This window comes from Nelusetta ayraudi, unplaced genomic scaffold (genome assembly GCF_046127955.1).
Source record: "Nelusetta ayraudi isolate G7.1 ecotype Tasmania unplaced genomic scaffold, CSIRO-AGI_Nayr_v1 ptg000070l, whole genome shotgun sequence".
In the NCBI taxonomy this organism is placed as follows: domain Eukaryota; kingdom Metazoa; phylum Chordata; class Actinopteri; order Tetraodontiformes; family Monacanthidae; genus Nelusetta; species Nelusetta ayraudi.
The window spans coordinates 3,469,313-3,490,878 of record NW_027466120.1 but is presented as its reverse complement, the minus strand read 5'-3'; positions in this window follow the sequence as shown (position 1 = coordinate 3,490,878).

Sequence of the window (21,566 nt, the reverse complement as noted above, 5' to 3'; positions counted from 1 at the left end):
GAAGCCAGGAAACAAACAGAGAGAATAGGGAGGCAGAAGGAGGACAGCCGCTTATCTTCACAGCAGCAACAGCAGCGACGGACGCAGCAACATGAGTCATGAAGAAAGGAATGCGGGGTGATTTAACCCCGCACAATAATCAGTCAATATTTCGCGTATCTCGCCGGGATGTTTTCGCTCATTAAAAAGGAGTGAAAGCACAAATAAATAAGAAACAGTGAAGATTGAAAATTGTGATTGAAATACATTTTTAATAGTTTATGACAGTGTGGTCTCCATTTTTCAGTAAAAACATATTCCATGTGCTGTTTCAATGATTTTTATGTGTTGCATTAATTATTATTATTAATTGTTATTTTTCTGCTGTGCTGTCGAGCTTTTTAGAAGTCGGCGTCTAGTTATTAATGGTCCAGGTAACACAATTAATGGTGTTAATCAATCATCCCAAAAGAGAGGTATTTAATTTACATTGGGAACTGAGTCTAAAAAAAATTCACTTGGAAAGATGATTTTACAGACTCAAATTGAAGAAATTGACTTTGTCATGAATTGGTATTGGTAGAACCCCAAAAAAATTGTAAAAAAAAAAGTAAAACCGTTTTCTAATAAGCTGTAAACGGTTGGCCAATAGCGGGAGAAAGAATAGGCTGCCTCAATGGTTTTAATGTCTTCCCTAAATCCCCAAATTAACTGCCAGGTTCTCTATTTCATTTTCTATGGCTTCCTGTTTTGTAATTTTATTTAATCTCTATGTTCTGTTTTGTTTTTTGGTCGTTTTACTTCCTGTGTTTGCCCCGCCCCTGTGATTGTTGTCCCCGCCCTGATTGCCTGGTCTCCCTGTGTACTTAATCCTTGTCCCACTGCCTCTTCCTTGCCAGATTGTCTTTGTGGCAATCAGGTTTTTTCTGTTTTTCTCTTGTGAAAGACTAGTTTCTCTTTGGAGAACTTAAAATGATTCTAATTGGTTGAGACATTGACACACTGGCATTTCTTAGAGAAAAAATGAACAAATTATCTCACTTTTGTGCGTTATTGTTTGTAACATAGATATACATGCACCTTTGACATACGTTAAAGACATTACCAAGAAAGAAACGATTTACTAATAGTTTTTGAAAAATTATCCAGGAGGCATTATCAGTTTACGGAATGAGCCGCAGTAACGACACAACACAACCATCTGGGGTAAACTAGGCTGCAAAGATATGAGTCTTTTAAGCTTTAAAATGTAAATTGCAGTCAATTTAAGCGCACAAATACAGGGGGAATCTCAACGAGCCTTTAACATCTAAATGGGAGGGGTGGCATCATTAAGTGTAGTGTAGGAACACAAACAAACACTCAAGAGCATGTAGAGCAGGGATCAACAAAGTGTTAAGTTCATTTGCATCCAATAGGTTCGCCTCCCAATTATCCTCTGCAATCAGCATATATTTAGTTTTGATTTACTCTGCTCTGCTGCTATCGAAGAGTGGAATCTTTTTCAGATGTGTGAAAAACAGTCTTTGCTCATTTCAGCCTGTCTCAGAGGACCATTCCTTTTGGAGAGAGAACTTCAATTTCTGACACTTTGATTGGACAAACATTTTTGGTTTGTCAGACTTATAGACACTTTGTTCTCAGCAATGTTTTTTTTTTTTATTCAATCATTCGTTGTTTGTTTGTTTTTGTGGACAAACTAGTGTTACATCCAAAACCACAATAACCAAGGTGAAGTGGTTGGAACAACAAATCAAAATGTTCATTTTGTGAGCTTTAAAGCAGAGTGAAAGCTGTCTTTCTCTTCAAATCAAATATGTGTCGGCCAATCGTCAACATGCCTGTATAACTTTGGAGTAACTAGGCTGCAGGGTGTGATTTCATGAGCGTCATTCATATCTCATGAGGGCACCCAGCTAGATCGGCAGCCTTGTATCTGTTGATGTGGTCCACTCTGCTTTAAAACATGTTGTGGTGTTTCGCCCTGATTTAGAAGTTGTGAGTGCTGCCTCCTTTGGCCAGACGGACGAACAGCGGAGCAATCAGGCCCGACTTTCCCACTTTGGCCCGTTTGATCCGTTTGCTTTGAAGACGAAATGATTTAGAACGGCCCCCTTTTTTGTGACTAATAATTTTTCTGTCGCGGTGGCTGCGACAGACAACTGCCCCTCTCCCCTCACACCCAGGAGGCTACATTCACAGGCCACACTGCCATTTTGAAAACCCTGAGTGCGGCTTCGCCTTCAAAAGCCAACGGCCGCGGCTCAAAAGCTTCCATCCCCGTTTGACCAACGCAACACAACAAACAGAACCTAGGAAAGCCCCAGCAGTAGTAACGCAAACTGTCAGACAAGGACGCTGGCAAAAGACGCCGACGCCGACCGCGGTGGACAGAAGAGCAGAGCGGCAGGGTCTCCAGAGTCTCCTGCCTGCCAGCCTTACAGGACGCCTAATGAGTCCGACCAATATTGGGGGAGTCAGTGCTGCTTCCACGGTGACTGGATGCAACCACAGGGGCAGCAGCCACGATCCTCCAGGGTCATCAGGCCTCCCAGCGCTGATGGATGACTCCTCAGGGATGAGAGAAAGTTTGTTGTCTCCTTGTCTTTCTTTGTCTGCTGGAGAAAAATAACACCCCCCCACACACACACACACAATAACAACATACATATATGCATACGTACATACATACATACATACAATAAGTCGCGACCTTGCCCGTGACCGTGCACTCCGAAGGGCCCCCGCCGCCACTGATGAGTGGCCTCCCCTGCTGGGGAGGGACGGCAGTGGGAGGAGGCAAAATGGGCTGATGATGAAATGCGGCCGCCGTCCCCTGATAGATCAGGAACAAGGCCCCTAATCGTTCTTGATGTCATGCGGATGACCTCCCAGGATGCGGCGCACAGATCCATCACCTGCAGCCCTCTTATCTATCATCCAGCACCGGGCGGACCACCGGTCACGATGCTCGGCTATAGGTTCGCCGTAAATAGTGCCGCTCCCAACGGGGCTCCACGTCGACGGTCGTCTCTGCTCTGTGACCGCCGCCCGGCTCCTCTTTCGGGTTTCATTTCTTTGTGTCTTTACGTTACTGCACGCTACCTTATAAAGGTCCAGTGTGTAAAATCTGTCTTGATTTTTATGATTTTTATATTGGTAAAAGCTTAATATACTGCCCACAAATACATTAATAAAAGTGTATAATAACATTAAGGGTCTTGCTCCTAGTTAGCTGCATGTTTGTACAATGCAGAGGGAAACAAGTCGTGTGTCCATTCTGCCTCATCCCAGTAGAGCCATTTATCAGAGGCAGGTCCCTCACTGGGGGGTGGAGCTGCTCCCAGGGTGCAACAGCAAACAGAGGACCGATCCAACCCTGCCACAAAGTAAACACACTCACACACACACACGCTTCCATCCTTCACATCCGCACATTGCCAGGCCTGCACCCTTCTGTTTCTAAACCCATTCCCCATCAGCAACGTGACAATTTGTGTCAGCATTCCCCCCCCCCCCCCTCCCCCACAACATGCAAGAAACCCAACAAAGATATTCTAATGCGATTTTCTGACTTTTTGTATGGCGCCTCTCCTGCGCAGCTCCTTTTGAAAAGTGGCCATTCTATCACTGTTTTTTTCCCTTCTACTTCTCTCTCTTAGCTCTTGCATTTTCCAAAATAACTGTTGAGGTCGCGTTGCCCTTTTAATGGGGCCCTTTTTACCGCCAGACCGAGGTGTTCCTCTGAAAAGAGCACTCGCCAACGTGAGGTGCCGCTGAATAAAAATCGTGCATTGGTCATTTTATTTCGTTTTTTTACGCCTGGAAATGCGTCCGGCGCGCTTCCAAAAACCCCATCCGCGCTCCATAATGCACGCGTTCCATTTATCGACGCTCCCAGGCCCCTCCCCGCTTTTAAAGCGTTGGTAAACTTATATTTCACCGATAACAAAGTAGATTAACGGAGTTGGGGCCCGTAAACCCTTCATTACTTCCTTTGTTGTGCCGTTTATGCCCCACTGATCCCGTCCCTCGCCAGCTCATTTGTATGCAGCCTGCCGGTGTCGTGCATGGCCGACTCGCTGCTCAGTGTATCTATTGCGGTGCTCCGTGTAGCGTGACTGTAGCACTGTGTATCGTCAAGGGGATAGCATAACCTCAGTTTAAAAACTAAAAAAAAAAAAAAAAAACAACAACTAAAAATAAAACCATATTCCGGGGGAATCAGAACTCGATTCCGAATCCCTCCAAGAAAATATCGTAATAACCCATCTCGCCCGGATTCCACTCAGGCCGCCGTCTCGTCGCCTCCTGAGTCATTGCCTGCGCTGCAATATCACAGTCGGATCTTCAGCGGAGACCCGTTAAAACATTCAGCGGATGGATGTCATTGGTTGTGGAACGCGGGTTGGGGAAACACGCTTGAGCGCGCGCGCGCACACACACACACACACACATTGGGCTCTTGTAATTTTACATGCATTGAATCCGAAGGTTCTCACGTACATTGTTCTTGTGCCTGTGAATGCGGGAGGCCTCGGCTCCTTCATTGCCGCAGCGTTCATACATCAGCCCGAAGGTGAGAGGAAAGAGGCGAGGTATAAAAAAATCAAGAATGGAAGCGGCGTGGCTTTTTCTTCTTCTTCTTCCTCCTCCTCTTCTTCCTCTTCTTCCCCCTCCACCGCTGGAGTGTCTGTTCTCGTCTGAGCTGCTTCCCTCCTGCGACGCACCGCCCGTCTCCATTTCATTGTGAATGGAGGTAATGAGATTGGGGCCAACCGCGTAACAATGACGACAATTCTGTGACGCGTCCGCCAACGCTTTTCACAGCGATTAGCGCTACAGATTTAACACTTGTTTAGGTGTTCTGTAAACAGTGCCGGGGCCGATGGTTCGTCGAGGCGTCTTTTCGATGGAGGGAAGGCCTCCTGTGCGAGGCACCACGCACCGCTCCGCAACGTAGGACGCCGATCGCGCTCTTAATTGAATCACGTAAGCAGGCAACAGCGGCAAGTTGTCGTCACGCAATGGAGCGCAGAACTTCGTGATTTCGAGCACATCGATAAACGGAAAATAGCATTTGGCTCATTACAGCCATGTGGAATTACTATGTAAAAAAGATAATTATAAGTGCTATTTTTTTCTATTTATTTCCAATGTACAGTACCTTTCTCAATAAATGCTTATCTTGTATTTTAATTTTATGTTAAAAAAAACAAAACAAATTGAAATGGCCATATCTGAGCCAAATTGCTTTGGCTAATGGCTATAATGCTATAACACGAAGTGCTTCTATTTATATTTTATCTCATTCTGTTTTCATATTTCATCACTATTTAAAAAAAAAAAAACATCTTGGAAGTTTCGCGCATGTCTGAAATGCAAACACGCCTACTGTCAGTGGTCCCACCTTAATCTTCTCCTTTTTTTTGTCACGCGAAACACAAGTTGACAGGAGTAGCTCGTGAGATGGGCTTTGAAAGCGGAGCACGTTGTGTGCCCTCTGTGTTTTGAGCGACAGAAGCATTTTGAAAGGTGGTGGTTTTGCCTTCTGAAGACATAAATAAGTTCCATCATGTCCCACTCTTGTCTTTTTTCATTCTTTTATCCCAGCAAGCATTTTTTTTGTTGTTGCAGATATTAGACATCATCCTCACTGCAGATAATGGAGACAGCTATATAGAAACATAGCCAAAGTCAATATACTGTGTCCACTTTCCTGCACAATAACATGTTTATTGGACTTTCCAGCGAGGTTTTTAAGATTCTGTCACATCTCTGTAAGAGTTCCTTTAGACCTGTTTTAAACTATTTTCTTTCTTCTTTTTTCAGAGACGAGTGCTCAGGCCCTTTTGCTTTCAGAACTGAGCCCTGTTTGACACTGTTGCACCCACCATTCTCCGATCTTCTGCGGTTAGTCTTAAAGAGACAGTCAACCCAAAATTGATGCCCTTCTACCTTACGTTAAACTGTACTCAAAGTGAATGTCTGAAAGTTTGATGAAAACTGTATTTTGAAATTAAGATAATGGTATGCTTGTGACATTCAGTGCTAATGATTTGTGAATTGAACACTTCCACCTGAAGGCAACATATTGATTTGCTGTATAGTAGTACGAATGGTCAACAGACTTGTCAACTCAATTAAATACATTCAGGGAACTGGAACCGCATGTTTGAAGTGTTTGCTTATGGATTAGCTGAACAAAATGAATGGCAAAAGATTGGATTGGTTGGATGGATGGATGGATAGATAGACATTCTGATTGATGATGGATAGAAAACTAATAAGTTGGATAGGTATTTTGTGGTTTGTCTCTCTTTGACTCTCAGCGTTACCGATAATGTCACAGCATTGCAGTTAATTCAAGGGAAGTCTAAAACAGGGCCTCATCTCAGATCCATGTCCTACTGACACCAGGAGCTGAAGCCTGCGGTGCTGAAGGTCTGTATGTCTTCGTCAGCTGCTGCTCGTGTCCTTTTGCTCATTGGAAAACTGTGTGCTCTGTCCGTGCTTCCTCAGCTCAATCAATATGGTCAAAGACATTGACTTGCAAAGAACTGTTGCATGTTACACATTCAGAGAGTTCCTCTGCCCAGGTTATTGATTCCGTTGGTGATCTACTGCCCCGCAGCGTTACTGCTTGCTACTATTTCTTTCAGATTAAGCATTTCCTTCATGTTCAAATAGATTTTTGGTGCATTCAGCCTGTATTGAACGACACATCCTAATTTCTTCTCACATTAAAAACGCATTTCATTTTTTGGGGGACCTTTTCATTTGTAGGTTTGACTCATTCTGTAACATTTTCTGCAGCAGAATGATGTATGATGTGTGGGTGAGTCAAAGATGAAATACACCTCTTGAAACAATGCTAGCCATGTGGAACATAATGAAGGAGCATGCCAGTGAGGGCAGCGGTGCGTATCATTACCGTGTTGCTAAAGATGTTTTTGGATAACAACGAAGCACCATGCACAAAGAATGTCACACTTTGCACACAAACAATACTTGTTTGGCCTCCTCTTATTCATTGGAGGACTGACATTCCATTTTTGTTGCTTGCACTGAAAGTTATGTTTTAGAGTTTGCAGCAAAAGAGAAAAGTATTTTAGTTATTTAAGTTGAACCCCCAACTTTCAGCACAAATACTTTACACTATACAATTTTATGCTATGCCATCCTTAATATTTTCACAATAACCTCTGACTTTTAAATATGAAGATTCCCTAAAAATAACAATTTCGTATATCCAAAAATATGCCGCTAATGCTGCTGATTTACTTGGATTTTCAGACTAGCACCATCAAACAAACATCTTGGGTTTACAGGAAATGATCCCAAAAACAGAAAAGAAGGAAAATACCTTGTTGATGGGGGTCAAAGGTCAGGATGGGCAGACTGGTTAGAGACCGTAGACAGGTAGTAGTAAGTGAAAGTTCCAACCAAGGTCTGCTGAGTGGCACCTCTGAACATATGTTCAAACTTAAAAGACCAGCATCCACTTTGCCGAGGTAGCTGGTACCAGCAAAGTGTCTCTAAGAAGGTGACCAGTGACTCTGGAATGAAACATTGTGTCGTGCGTTGCTGCAGTAGAGGCGGTAGAACCTTTCACCAGCCTGATGGAACGATGTAGTCTGCAGGGGTTCTCTGGTTTCCCCAGTGGGGGTGTCACATGAGCTGCGAGAAAAAAAGATCTCAGACGAAGAGGAGGAGGAGAAACTGACCTTGGTGGCCACAGAGTATGACCTCATCTGAGCCAACGGTCTCTACGCGGTGATATGTCACGACTAAAAGGCAGTGATGTCTCCCGATCAGTTGTTACTGTTGGCCAAAGACAAGAGCAACGCTGTCTATTCGCCGTGACAATCACATTTGCTGCGAACAAAATCAATAGCAGCATGAACAATGACACTGTAGTTCAGTGCCACTAACTGGCCTCATCATTAGTGCGATTAATTTTATTTTTTTGATAAATGAGCCGTCTGTTTTGGTGGCTACGAGGGGCTAACAATCATTCAACTGCATGTTAGTTTTATTTAGGCTTCGGCCATCCTTTAAAAAAAAAAAAAAAAAAAAGTGTCCCATAATATACAGTACTTGTGTTTTCCCCAAGCGATTAAATACAAATAAGATAGAAAGGAAGAAAAAAAAAAATCCTCTGCCTGGTGTGCTTTTCGGTGAAAACCCTCAAAGGATGTGCTTCCTGGGCAATATGTTTGTACAAAGCGGCGGTAAATAAATAATAAAGAGATAACGGGAGGGCTAAGCAGACAGCTGATGAGGCTGATCATAGGAGGAGCGGTGAGACTGGTCCTCCTGACGCTGTCAGCAGGGTGTGAGGGGTTAGTGGTGATTAAAACTGCTTCCTATTTACCCGTCAGCAAACAGACACACACACACACACATGCACAGTGTCTCTATCTCTGTGAACTGACTTACAAATAAACAGCTTAAGCCCCTGTGATGTGCAAAACAGGTGATTTTTTTTTCTTCTTCTCTCAGCTGAGGAGGAATCATTTTGACTAGCTGTGCAACTTCTCTGTCAGTGTTGTATGTTGACAGCCTCTGCAGAATATGTAACACAAGTAGTGGAAAATCTGACTCTCATCACCTGGTTGTCACACACTGGCACGGTGGGAATAGTGAGAACGGCATGGGTTGGTAAGCTCAGGCAGAGCGTTTGCTTAGATCATTGTTTTTGGCTTCGAGTGAGACCCGACAATAAGCAGTCAGTCAGTCTCTGCTTTGTCTCTGCTTCTGTTCCTCTTAAAAGCTTCTGGCACCTCTGCTTGTAAACGTCAATTTCCTACCATTGAACTGATCTGAAAAGTTGAGCAGCGATTCGCTTTAAGCTAAATTTTCCTATGCGTCACCAAGCATAGAAATGTCTGCACCTGCTTGTTTGACCACTGGTTAGCCAGTCCTTTTCTTTGTCTGCCTTACTAAAGATAAATGCATTTTTTTTTTTTTTCAACGGCTTTGATTTTTGTGAAGGAGTCGTGCTCACGAATCATTCTGTGTCGTCTCTCCCTGTCCAACCAGTAGCCTGCACTTTTATTTTTTTTTAGGCTCGGAACCCCAGCCGAGTAGGTACTAGAAAATTGTACCTGGTACCATGTACTAACCCCTTATGGAAAAGCTAGAAAAGTAGTAGAGCCCAGCCGTGTGCACTTGTTATCACGTTTCATTGAGTAATGTTACTCTATAAATACATGAAAGTGTCGAAATTTCGATATGGGAGAAAAAACCGACAGTGACAAATCAGTCAATAAGCCCCACATAGAGTGAGGCATTCGCAGGGAAATGCAATAATACAGCATTACCGTCGGTACCTTATTGTGTATGAAAGGCCATATCACCACTGGAAGTTCTTGAATAAAACTAAAAAAAAAAAAAGTGATACAGTACCGTGAGGCCACACCATCCGATGTGTGATAAATGGAAACTAATTTGAATCTTGTAACAGGTAATGCACGTCTGAAGGAGCTCAAATTCGGTTCGGTTTGAGTTCACATCTCTTATATAAACAGAGGAAATAATATTCTGGGAGATGGATGGGACATTTTTACCAAGAAAGACAGTGTTCTGTTTTGATTAGCAAAAAAGCGCAAAAAACAAGGTGTGAACAAAGCGAAGAAAGGAAGAGGATGGAAGGGGAAAGTATTGCCGAGCTGGGGGACCGATGTACAGATAGAAATACAACAGAGGAGCAATAGTAGAGGCAGGAAGAGAGACGGAACAGGAAGAAAAAAAACAAGATGAAAAAACAACAACTTTGATTAGGGTTTATTGCCCTCTTGCCCCCCTGTGCTTTATCTTTTCACTGCTTCCCCCCCTGTTGTTGCAGGAGATGAGGATTGGAGAGAATTAACTCTGTCTTGTCACATGAGAGAAATGTGTCATTTCTGCAATAATCCCCTCTCGCGACGACTTTTGTGTCGTCTACAGTTCGGCGGCTGTCACTTCCTCACATTTTTAATATGTTTCACCCACTGCTGTGGGATGGCAGAGGTAAGGCACCTAATTCCAAATGAAGTATTTTAAAGAGGATATAGTGTGATGAACACATTAGAAAATGCAGAAGGTTTGGCTGTTAGCAATTATTTAGGAGTTGTTATGAAGACACTGGAGGCACCTGCACCTGTAGTTCTGGGTGAAAGCTGTGAGCAAAAAAACATTTTGCAACGGTAAGTCATCAGCCTGAAGTAGAAAATACATTAATGAAATGGACACAGAAATACTTTTTTAAATATTTCTGTATATATACATTTATGTATTCTTCATTTTGACATAGTGTTTAAAATGTATAAACTATGCTTCACAATAAAGGTTGCCATTTCAGCAAGCTTTGTTTTAATTCCTACATCAGAAAAAAAAAATGTTGTTTAATGTGTTTTATGTTAAGTGGGCAGTGATGGTCGACTTCAGGCAAATTCTAAAACTGAGATTGGCATAAAAATAAAGAATAATGAGGAACAAGAGCCTTCTAAAAAGCAATGTGTGAGTGCCAAAAGCAAATCAATATGCTGCTTTTAAGACACAATTGCAGTTTTATTCGCACCTTCTTTAATCCAACGCTCATTTGTAATTTCCAAACATGTGTTCCCATCTTGTATCGTGCAATTATTTTTGCGCAGAAAGCACGCACTCCTGTGTGAACCGCGCCCACTCAGGTCTTGCGCCTGTAAGCAGAGAAACTTGTCTCTTGAACCGAATCTACTCAGATAACGATGTACCCTGCACATCCCCAACTGGCATCTTCCCAGGACCTCAGTTTGTCAGCGGTGAGTTTGCCAGTTGAGGCAGGTTAGCAACCCAACCGTGCATGTGACTCTGAGCCTTTCGGAACAATGTTGTATTTCTAAGGAAAAAGTGGGATAAACAGATGGATTGCTTTCCTTGTTCATTTGATCAAGGTGTTTTCCATTTTTTCCTCCACTTTTTTTGTGCTCGACAATTCTATGAATTCTATTCGCTTGTCCCATATTTATTCAGTCAATAACATTGTGCATGCACTATATAATCTATTTGTATTCTCTCTGAACAATATTTTCCACATTCTGCCAGAAACGTCCATATTACCTCGTTCCTCAAGCTAAATGGACGAGCACACACTATCACACACTACCTTTAGTAAATGAGGCCGGATGTGTTTAAGACAAGGTTGGCAGCACGCGAGAGAGCACAGCAGTGGCTTGGCTTCTGCCACAGTTAGCCTTTACTGTACTATCTTGAGGTTTCAAAATCAGGAGGGAAAAAAAACCAAACAAATTAGTTGTCGATATCTGAAGACCTCGCTGCTATATTAATAAACATGCCCATATGGCGAGGCCTCACCTTCGGGGATATATGTATGTTTTCGTTTGGAAAGAATTTAGCCCAGGCTCTAATGAAATATTCACCAATCGATCCCCCCGCGGCTGAACCGAGGCCGACATATGGTCATTGTTCCACTGCCTCGCTCCCCCCCTTCCCTCCTCTCTCGTACGATAGTGCGGTGCTTGAGATTTAAATCCGGCCGTGCACTGAGTCTGGACACAGGGGATCGCTAAGCAGTCAGGTGGCTTTGGTTGTGAATGTTTCTAATCAGCTGGAGTTGAAGACAGCCGAGTTACCCCCAACCCCCGAGAGGTTCTCAGGGCTGCATTTAGAGGGCAGAGTGGTGTGAAGGTGCGTCTAAAGCTCTCTGCTGTGTCTTTGTCACGGGCAAAGATAGCAATCGTCCTTTTCTTCATCTCCTCTTTTTGATTGAAATGCTCCTATACATCCATTTTTTTCCCCCACCTCCTTTCCTGCTCTGACATAAGACAGTGTGTGATATACTCAGTCCGGGCCTGCAATTCCATAACAGGTGACCCCATTATGTCCAGATCAGTGAGCTGCCAATAAATCCATCACTTGACTCCCTTTGAACACCCGTTTCCTCGCGCGTTTAAAGTCTAATAATCCATTAAGGCAAATGGTGCGAACATGAACTATTAATTATACTTTTTGCACCGCTGTGTACAGCTAACTACAGTATAATGATATATTGTACAACGCGTTATTGTCCCCTTGGGTGCTTTGAATCCCCTTCCCCTTCCTTTCCCCTTGACTCCAGCAGCACAATGTTTACAGCACAATCTGCTAAACAGTATAACAGCTTTCACATTTCAAATGAACTTCACAAATATTATAACCAATAAACACATTTTATGGTGCCATTACATCCACCGCTATTGCTGATATCGTGACGCTGGTGAGAAGAGGGAGATAAAAAGATTTTATGTATATATATATATATATGTATATATATATATATATATATATATATATATGTATATATATATATATATATGTATATATATACATATATATATATATATATGTATATATATATATATATGTATATATATACATATATATATATACATATATACATATATATATATATACATATATATATATATATATATATATATATATATATATATATATATATATATACATATATATATATATTTTTTTTTTTTTTTTACACAAATAAAACAAAACCTGGGAGCAGGTCCATCCTATAGCTCAGCGGCGAGGTGATTAGAGGGCCATGTTCCTCTTTATCTAGACAGACAGGACACATCTGGATAGGGGACTGAGTGGCTCCAAGCAAGAGGAGGCCAGGTGTGAATATTTCAGCAGGAACAGGGAACATCTGGACACTTGGACGGCGTTCTTGGAATTGGGCGACTAAACAGAGGGCATCGATGTGTGCTTTTTTGAGAGCCACACACAGAAGGCGTTTTGGGTTGAGGTTCGTGTCAGAGGTTGCAAGGATTACACGCGTCGTCCTCCCTCGTCGAGGCTTGCTAATCCATAGGCGCATTGACGTTACTGATTTTCCTCTGGCCTTGTTTTGTTTCCGAGGATGAGAGCGCAAAGGGGGCAAAAACCTGGCCAACAGCTAGCCAATCAAATTTGTTACTGCTAGCCAGGACGGTAGTGCTCTAGTCTTATTCAAGGGTGACATTAGTGACATGTGACAGCCCTGTGGTTAGTGCCTGTGCTTCACGCTGCATTGCGAAACTCTTGCCAGTACTATTCACGAGTAAGATGGTTGTTCTTAGTAACGTGAAACTGCCCTCACTCATCTCCTTACGATCAGCCGTTGTTTACAACTAGCTGCAGCTTCTTCTTCCTGGTTTTTCAGAGCAGACTGGAGCCGTCGCGTCTTGCCGCTGTCCATTTCTACATAAAGTCCAGTTTTAAGAACCATTTTAAAATGCTCCCCCCAAGATGGATGAGTGTGATTTTGGAGTTGAAATGTGAGCGATTCGATTACAGAAGAGGCAACTGACTGAGCTGCGGGCGGCCTCTGCAGGGAGAGGTGATTACTTTAGTCCATGAACAGTGACAGCGGGAAAGAGGTGGCCATGTACTAGACAGTGTCAAGAACAAAAAAATCCAGATACATACTCTGTGGTGGCATTTGGCTTGTTTTGCTAGAAAAGAAACCATTCCGTTGATCCTTTGACATTTGCACGTGACAATAATACGGGAAGGAGATAAAGGCAGGTCCTTATCATGTGTCCATAGAGCAGATGGAAAAGTTTGTGCTGTGAAGGATGGATGAAGAGCTGCAGAGGTTTCTCTCTGATTTAGATTTTGCTGACTGTGACTTTTGACATCAAAAGTAATTGCATGCCAACAAGTAGCTGAATTAAACGCTGACCCGATTAAAATTGCATCACGTGAACACTTGTTCTGATTAAATAGGCCTGATCTGATTGAGGTGGTGATCAGAGTTCAGGGAAATGACACATCAGATTGCTTCACCTGATGTCCATCACGTAATGCAGCAATGATGCCACTATATAATCACTTCCTGCTCAAGGAGAATGGTTTCTTAGGTCGCAGTTTTCACAGAAAATGCAACGAGATGAAACAACTCCATATTTAATACTGGCTCCTGGGTATCGCAGGGTGTGGGATCATGTGTGCATGTCACAGTGTAAAGGCACTTGTGTGAACTATGATTCAATCCAATTTATTTCCAATCCACTGTATTTAGTGTCCAGGTAAATGAGACAATCTCTCAATTGGAGACAATTCAATCAGACTGGCAAAAAGGGACTGTCGGTGTAATATGTTTACGTTCAGAGACTTCTAAACATGTTTTAAGTGCATATGATGAAAGAACTGTTCATAGCAGCGGCGGGTGGGTGAACTGGCATGACTCGCTCCAACAGCAGGTGTTTGTTTTTGTGCGATTTCACGGCAAGTGGCTCCTTGTGTATCCCTCCACCGCATCAGACGCGCCACTGCCTCCAGCTGCTCCTGCGCAACACAAACAAAACGCTGCGACGCACTTCCCGCCCGCCAGCCCGCCTCCCTCTCCAGATGCAACCACCACGCTCCTCCCCGCCGGGGCAAACGAGCGAATCGGTGCTCTCGTTCATTAACGGAGACATCAAGGCGAAAACCGACACGACCTCGAGGGGGAGGAGGAGTCCGGCAGAGGAAGGAGGTGTTTAGCCGCCGTCTCCTCTCCACCTCTCTCCTCGAGTGGCCCTAATTACCCAACCTCTGATGTCTCTCTCTCATCTCGCCATCCGTTGCGCCTTCATAGTTGGCCTCACGCCGAGCTGACCAGAGTGACGCGCTGTGCTGGAGTCTCCACCGGCGCCGCAGCACTCATTAAGGAGGGACACTGGAGGGAGTGTCTGTCCGTCTGTCCGTCCACCACCCTACAACTCTGCTAATTCCCTCTGTCGCCACCTGCCCACACGCCTCCAAGTCCAAGTCCCCCAACTGACACTTCCTCATTTTCCGTTTCAACTTCAGTGTCTTTGTTTTAAGGGTCCATCCCAATTTCTGCCTTTCCTTTCCTTTTATATGCCAAAAGCACCTCTGAAATTCTCATTTCCCAGGCTCCAACTGTGTTTCACGATTCGTGACACACAAGTCGGTCAGCTCCAAGTTTGAGACTTTGTTAGTGCCTTTTTGGACCACTGATGTTGGCAATTTTGAAATGTGACAGCAGAGCTGTGTGAGACAGACCCGGCGAGCTGGAGAGCGTGATTGGATGATGATCCATCGACAGAGCTTTTAGCAGAACTCATCAAAAGCAGACTGCTGCTCACAAGGCCGGCCGCCATTGTCGCAAACGCGTGTTTTTTTTTTTCCCCCACGCCCTCTTTTATAGATTTTCAAAAATAGCGTTCTGATTTTTGTCCTTTCCAGAGCGATTCCTCGGGAGAATTTACGCCTGTTTCTGCCTGTTTGTTTGACTCCGTTTGACAGCGCGTGCGGCCCCAACCACTCTCATCCAATTAGCCTAATTGGAGAAATAATCTTTCATCCCTCAAACACGGAACTGTCTCACCTGTGGGGGTCAGACTGACCCTCGACTAGGCATACTGACACAAGGAGGAGCCGTGCAGAATATAAATGTAAAAAGTTTGCCAGCACACATTCCCGGCCTTTTATGCATCCATTTTATGCGTTTCGCACCACGTGGTTTGTGTCTGGGGAGGGAGCCTCCTGCTGTCTGAACTGTGTGGATGACACTACATTCAATTCTGTTCCTGTGTTGCATTTTCTAATACATGGCCAGCCAATAACGGGGCTGGGCCTGGCCATGAATTATAGATCTGTTGTTGGCACAGAGTGTGTGGATATGAACTGTGCATGCCGAGGCCAGATAAGGCCAGATTTATACCTTTAGGTGCCAGGCACAGACCAGGGGAGCCAGCTCACAAATTAAATGGAAATTGAATTTGAGGGAGCTAATAAAAAACAGCAGTAGCAGTCTGTTACAACACCATGTCCTCTTAGCGCACAATGCATGCATGATGGGTAACATGCTCAAGGATCACGGCGGCTCTTGATCAACACAGCAACCTTCTTGGTGAATTCATCTACGCTGCCCGCTGTGGGGGAACTGTTTCATTTCATACATTATACCTTATGTTCATAAAGACAAATTCACTTTTCAGCGCTGTGCTGAAGTATCCATCTGGCTTTCCATAGCAACTTCCCCAAGTGATCAATTTCTGACTGCGACACAGAGGACGCCTCAGATTAAAAGTTTTCTCCAAATTATAGTGCCAAGTAATTGAGGCCTTGCTACCTCTTTCCCTCCCTACTCTTAATAATGTCGCTGCCAACGGCTCAGTGTTTCAGTTCATCTGCAAAATCACCCCATTCTACTTCTTTTAAATGCACCACTAGATTCTGGGAGATACAGAGGCAGTTGACAGGCTCTCTATGTGGAGTGTCAGAGCGAAGGGATTTGTTATTTTGCAGACCTGGTCAGGCATAAAAGGATGCGAAAGGCAAAGGCTTCATCAGTGATTGCACTCGTGCCGCTTTTGTGTCAAATAGACCTCATCAGGATTTCCTCTTTACTCGTTGTTCTACATAGAAAATGCGACTAAGATTTTTTTCAAAGCTGCATAATACCAAGGTATAACAAAGAAAATATCTGATTTCAAGTTTCTCATTCTGCAGAATGTCCAATAGACATTGCATTGCTATCCAGCATGTCTATGCCCTTTGGAGTAATATAAATATTATTTGTTTGTATGAGTAGATTATGTGCATGCCTGTTTTAACAATCATGAATTCACTCCTAGGGATGCATTTTGCAGATGACCATGGAAGGCTTCAAATAGTAGAAAACCAACCCTAAAAAACATGAATTCCAACCTGTTTAATAAATGTATTTGAATACATATTTTACTTGTGTTCTACTAATTTACTATAGATGACCGAAATATTTTACTTGGAGTGACACTGGGTAAATATATTCCTACATACAAGCAGGTATGTGTCTGTTCTCGTTGCAAATGCAAGTGAGTCATTTCATATAGCCTATTTCATATATTTAACAAGATGGTAATAAGATTACGTAAGGACATTTCACAATTTATTTTCCAACATCCTTAATGGCTGGAAGGATTTTCAACATGAACATTCTATCTGGATGGATTCTTGCTCCACATAAACCCAGCAAAGCCTTCCACTTCCTGGACAGAGATCTGACAGAAGTATAGGGTTCCCCTGGAGGTCCCGGCTTGGGCATATTTGTTGCTGTTGTTGTAAATTAATTACCTCCCTGAAGTCTGACTGGGCATCCCATGCTGAAATACCACCCAACGCTGTGTGTTCCCATTTCCCCCCTCTCTCTGGTCTCTCTCTGCCCTCTTTTCCATGCCTGTGGAATCGGGGAGCATATCCAGCCTGGAGGTGAGCTTCAGGGGACCGGGCACTACTCGCGATTGGACTGTCATGGATGATGTATCGTCTGATTAACTGACAAACATACTATTTTTATCCCTTCAAGGGCCTAGATTTGGGTGAGAGGTAATTAATTTTCAACGACAGACAAGGCTTTCATTTCCCTGCGACAACACCAGTGTTTGAGTGATTGACTTTCCTTTGGGGGGAATCTCTTTGACACCACGTCTTAATTCGACAAAGGGGAAGTCTATTGTCCTCACTGGCTCTGTTCAGGGACTTGGGGAACGAGAGGGTACGTTTAAGACCTACTTAATGTCATGATGTTCATTTATAAATTCAAGGACTTGGCAAAGCCAGTGTGGTGTTAAAGAGGTAAACTACAAAAAAGCAAATCCTTTTGGCTGTTCTATTCAGGGGCCTCCACAGCAAATTGATTTGTGTTTTTTGAAATGACATTCCGGTCTCCAGGCTTGCATTTATCCAGGCTTGGGGATCAGCACAAGGTGGATACCCAAAGAACGCCCCCTTGAGGATGCAAGTTTTGGTGCGACCTCTCTGAAAATCCAGCCTGGGACCACTAGTCTCAAGGTACACAAGTCCAGGGAGGCTCTGGTAACATTTTGTAGTTCATGTAATCATTCTGGGAGCTGAAATTTGTCTAACACCAACTGGTGACTTCTTCTTTCCCATTTGTGGATTAGGAAATGTGACCAGGGCCTTCTTTGACTCAACAGTCCATAGTCAGTTCAATACATTTCAATCTCTGGTAACAATCCAACGGTTTGTTTGCAGATAGCATACAACTGAGCTTTTTGTATTTGTTTAGTGTGAGTCAGTAGAAAGACACATAAGATATAAGGTAATAGAAAAATGGTATGGTACGCTCCAGTGGTGTTACTTCATCTGGGGTAGAGCGTCACATCACTCACCCTCTCTGTCTGTCAATGGCGAGCCCTTTCTTTCCTTTTGTTTGCAAAGCAGAACCGGTCGCTCGTGCATGTTAGTGCTCTGCGTCCTCCTGCCCGTCACAACAATTGCCTCACCATTGTGATAAATAGCAGGAAATGACCCCTTTTACAGTGCGCAAACATGCTGAAACTTTAATACACAAACAAATAGCATAAAACATGCTCCAAATGAATGGTAGCAGCTTAAATTATGCTGGACATAACCCTGAATCCATAGGGCTGCCTTCTGTCACCATAATCCGTTGCCATGTCTGTTTCCAAGGGGACCTCTATCAGTGATGGACCTGCATCCCACACAGAACTCTGCTAAAATACGTGTTTGTTTTTTTTGTTTTGTTTTTTAACTGACTTTTGATTAATAAAACAAAACAAAAATGTATCTCATATAGATCTTAAATGTCCAGTGTGTAATATTTGGCTTGATTTGTGATTTTTATATTGGTAAAAGCTTAAGTGCAAAGCCTGTCTGTTTTATTTTACACGCCGTGTTCAGCTGCACAATCTAGTGGTGAAAAATTGTGTATTGTTCCTTTAAAGATGTCTTAAATTAAAGAAAAGATTGATCAGTAACCTACCCTTTTAATTTGAAAATAAATCAATTGGCGTATCCTTGTCGCTCAAAAACATGACCTCACTGGGAGATTGTGAAAAAATTAAACCAGTAAATCTGCAATGGCAAACAGTTGGGCAGAAAGTCTTCCAGGTAGTTGTGATTGTACACGGTGGAGCCTGAGGCAGTGTGTTTCTGTTATTCATCACAATCTGGAATACAGGTAGCAGATCTGCTGCATGGCCAGCCATAACGGGATGAAGGAACACTTAGAGACAGTAATGCGCATCAGGCCAATGAGCCATCCACGGGCCTGGTGCCATCTCATTAGTCTTCCAATGGCAGTGGCAGAAGCATGCCTAACGCGCCATTGTCTGTTCCAGTTTGAGACGGGGGGAGAGGGAGCGCAGGTTAAACGAGAAATCCACAGCAAAATGCATCTGCTTTTAGCTTCCTCGCCTCGGCTACATGTAGTACATGCTTCCCTCTTTCACTTTGTACACCGTCTTCACATCCCTCCCACCCCCCAACACCTCCCACCCCCCCGTACCCATGGTAATCGCCTCGAGTTCAGATTGTGCCACTGCATCCAGTGTGCACCCCACTGGTCTCAGGCACATTGAATCAAACAAAGTCACCTGTAACAATGTCCTCCACGGTTTCTCATTCTTTCTCCTTGTGCCTTCAAACAACAGCAGCTAATTATCGTTTCTTCTTGCCAGACACTCCTCATCCACCAAACGCCTTCAGACTCTGTAGTTCTTTAAACTCGGCCCGCTAACAAATATGCAAATTCCCCCGGTAATGCCCTGCAAGATGACAAAAGCCCACATAAAGCCAGATTGCAATTGTGCCGTAACCCTCAGAGGTTTTTTGGTGTTTGGAAAATAAAATCTTGCTCATGGTCTTTAATTTTTTTTTTTTTTTCAAGACCAAGTGACAAAAGCTCAATAATCTCCAGTGCTACTAAACTGTCCTTCCGCACCATGTTGATCTCAGTGTTTCCATATCTGCCAACTTTGTTGGCTGACTTATTTCAGGTGGCTTTTGCAGCTTCCCCATTTAGTTTGTTTTAATTGCCCCGGAGTTTGTTTTTCACCCTGGTGCAGATAATTTGCACAGGTGTGAATATTGCACCCTCCGCACCTAAAGTGGTCCAAACGAGCGCACCGACAACTCCTTGAAGAGGTTGTGCTGGCGTCTGGAGTGGTTATTTTCTGACAAGAATATAATTCAACCTCAATCAGACCCCCGTTGCTGGATAAACAACACATTTTTGCACTAAGGCAGCTTGCCATAGTCAGCTGTTTTGCATTTTGGGATGAGGAATAGTGTTTGCAGTTTAGCAACCCACAGCCAATCATTGCAGAGACACTTTGAGTCATGAGGAGATTTCGAGCTTAAGCAATGGAACACCAGTGTAGGAAATGTGTTTCAGGACACATTTGGCCTATGTTTGATATGAACGTTCTCACATGGCTTGCAATTTGGTTAGTGTTGCTCATCAGCTCATCAACTGAGTTTCTTCCAAACGTGAATAGACATCCTTAGTAAACATGTCACCCTATCATCATCAACACAGGTTCTATTATTTTGTATTTTTTTGTATATTTCCTCATTTACTTACTTGCTATACTTACTGTATATACTGTAAACCAGTGCCTGCATACAAGCTACTTTTTGTACTCTGCTAAAATAAACACAATTAGAGTTGGTTTTTCGTGACTTGCAGCTCAGAGACTTAGATGGAACAGTCTTTAAGTAAGTAACCAAGAACAAAGACGCCTGCTCATAAACTAAAGACTGTGATGACCTGGACAACCGGGAACCTACACAGACCTCCTACTGGAATAAATACATTTCGGTCAAAAGCTGTGTTTTGTAAATGTGACAGTGAGAGCTGACAAAACCCAGGTGGAACAGACGAGGCTCTGGCCCTGTCAGCTTTTTCCCGTCATGACTCTTTTACTCCTAATGAGTCTGACTCTGTGTAGCCCTGTGTTGAGTGGAACAGAGAAGTTTCAGCGCTGAGCATATACGCAGGGCAGAAAGTCCTACTGTTTCCCGAGGCCGTTTTCACATCAGACATGATTGTTTTTGTGGGCACAATTGCGCCCTCCTCTCCTCTCCTCTCCACTGTATAATGCTGGAGATAAAGCTAATGCATTGGCTGGCAAATGCACTCGAAACTAGCATACTTAACTTTTGTATTGTCAGGGCAGGATACATTTCTTCTTTGCCATCCCAGGTGCATCCCAGAGTGCATCCATAGTGAAGCAACTACTTTGTAGATGTGGGTTAAGAGCACAGGGACACAATATAGACACAATGTATTTGCTGTCAAATCAGCCATACTATAAGCCATACTCTCGAGCCAGTAGAGGTATTATCCCATCATAGTTTTCTGCCTCTCTCCCGTTGGCCTGGGTGCAGTTCAGTTTATTTTGGCTACCGACAGTAGTATTTTAAATGGTCATGCCAAGTCAGACTTTGTTTATTATGGCACCAATTGAATTTACTTTACTAGTTGTATGGTTTGTTCTCTCACTCCCTCACAGCAGCTTTAGTCTTTCAGTTAACCTTTGATCACTGGGAATAAAACATTTCATTTTCATTTAAAATGTCTGTCTGGCCAGTAACAAAGCAGACTGCATTATTATCTACATTTTAGTAGTCACAGGCTAACTGATATTTCATAGTGTGCAATTCCAAAGGTGGCATTGTCATTGCCACTTTACTTTAAGTCTTCCCCCAACACATACTTTTGTTAGTATTTTGATTCCGATTATACTTAAGCGAGGTAAAGTCTGTTTAAAAGTTTTTTCTTTCTTGTCTTGTCTTGCTGTTTC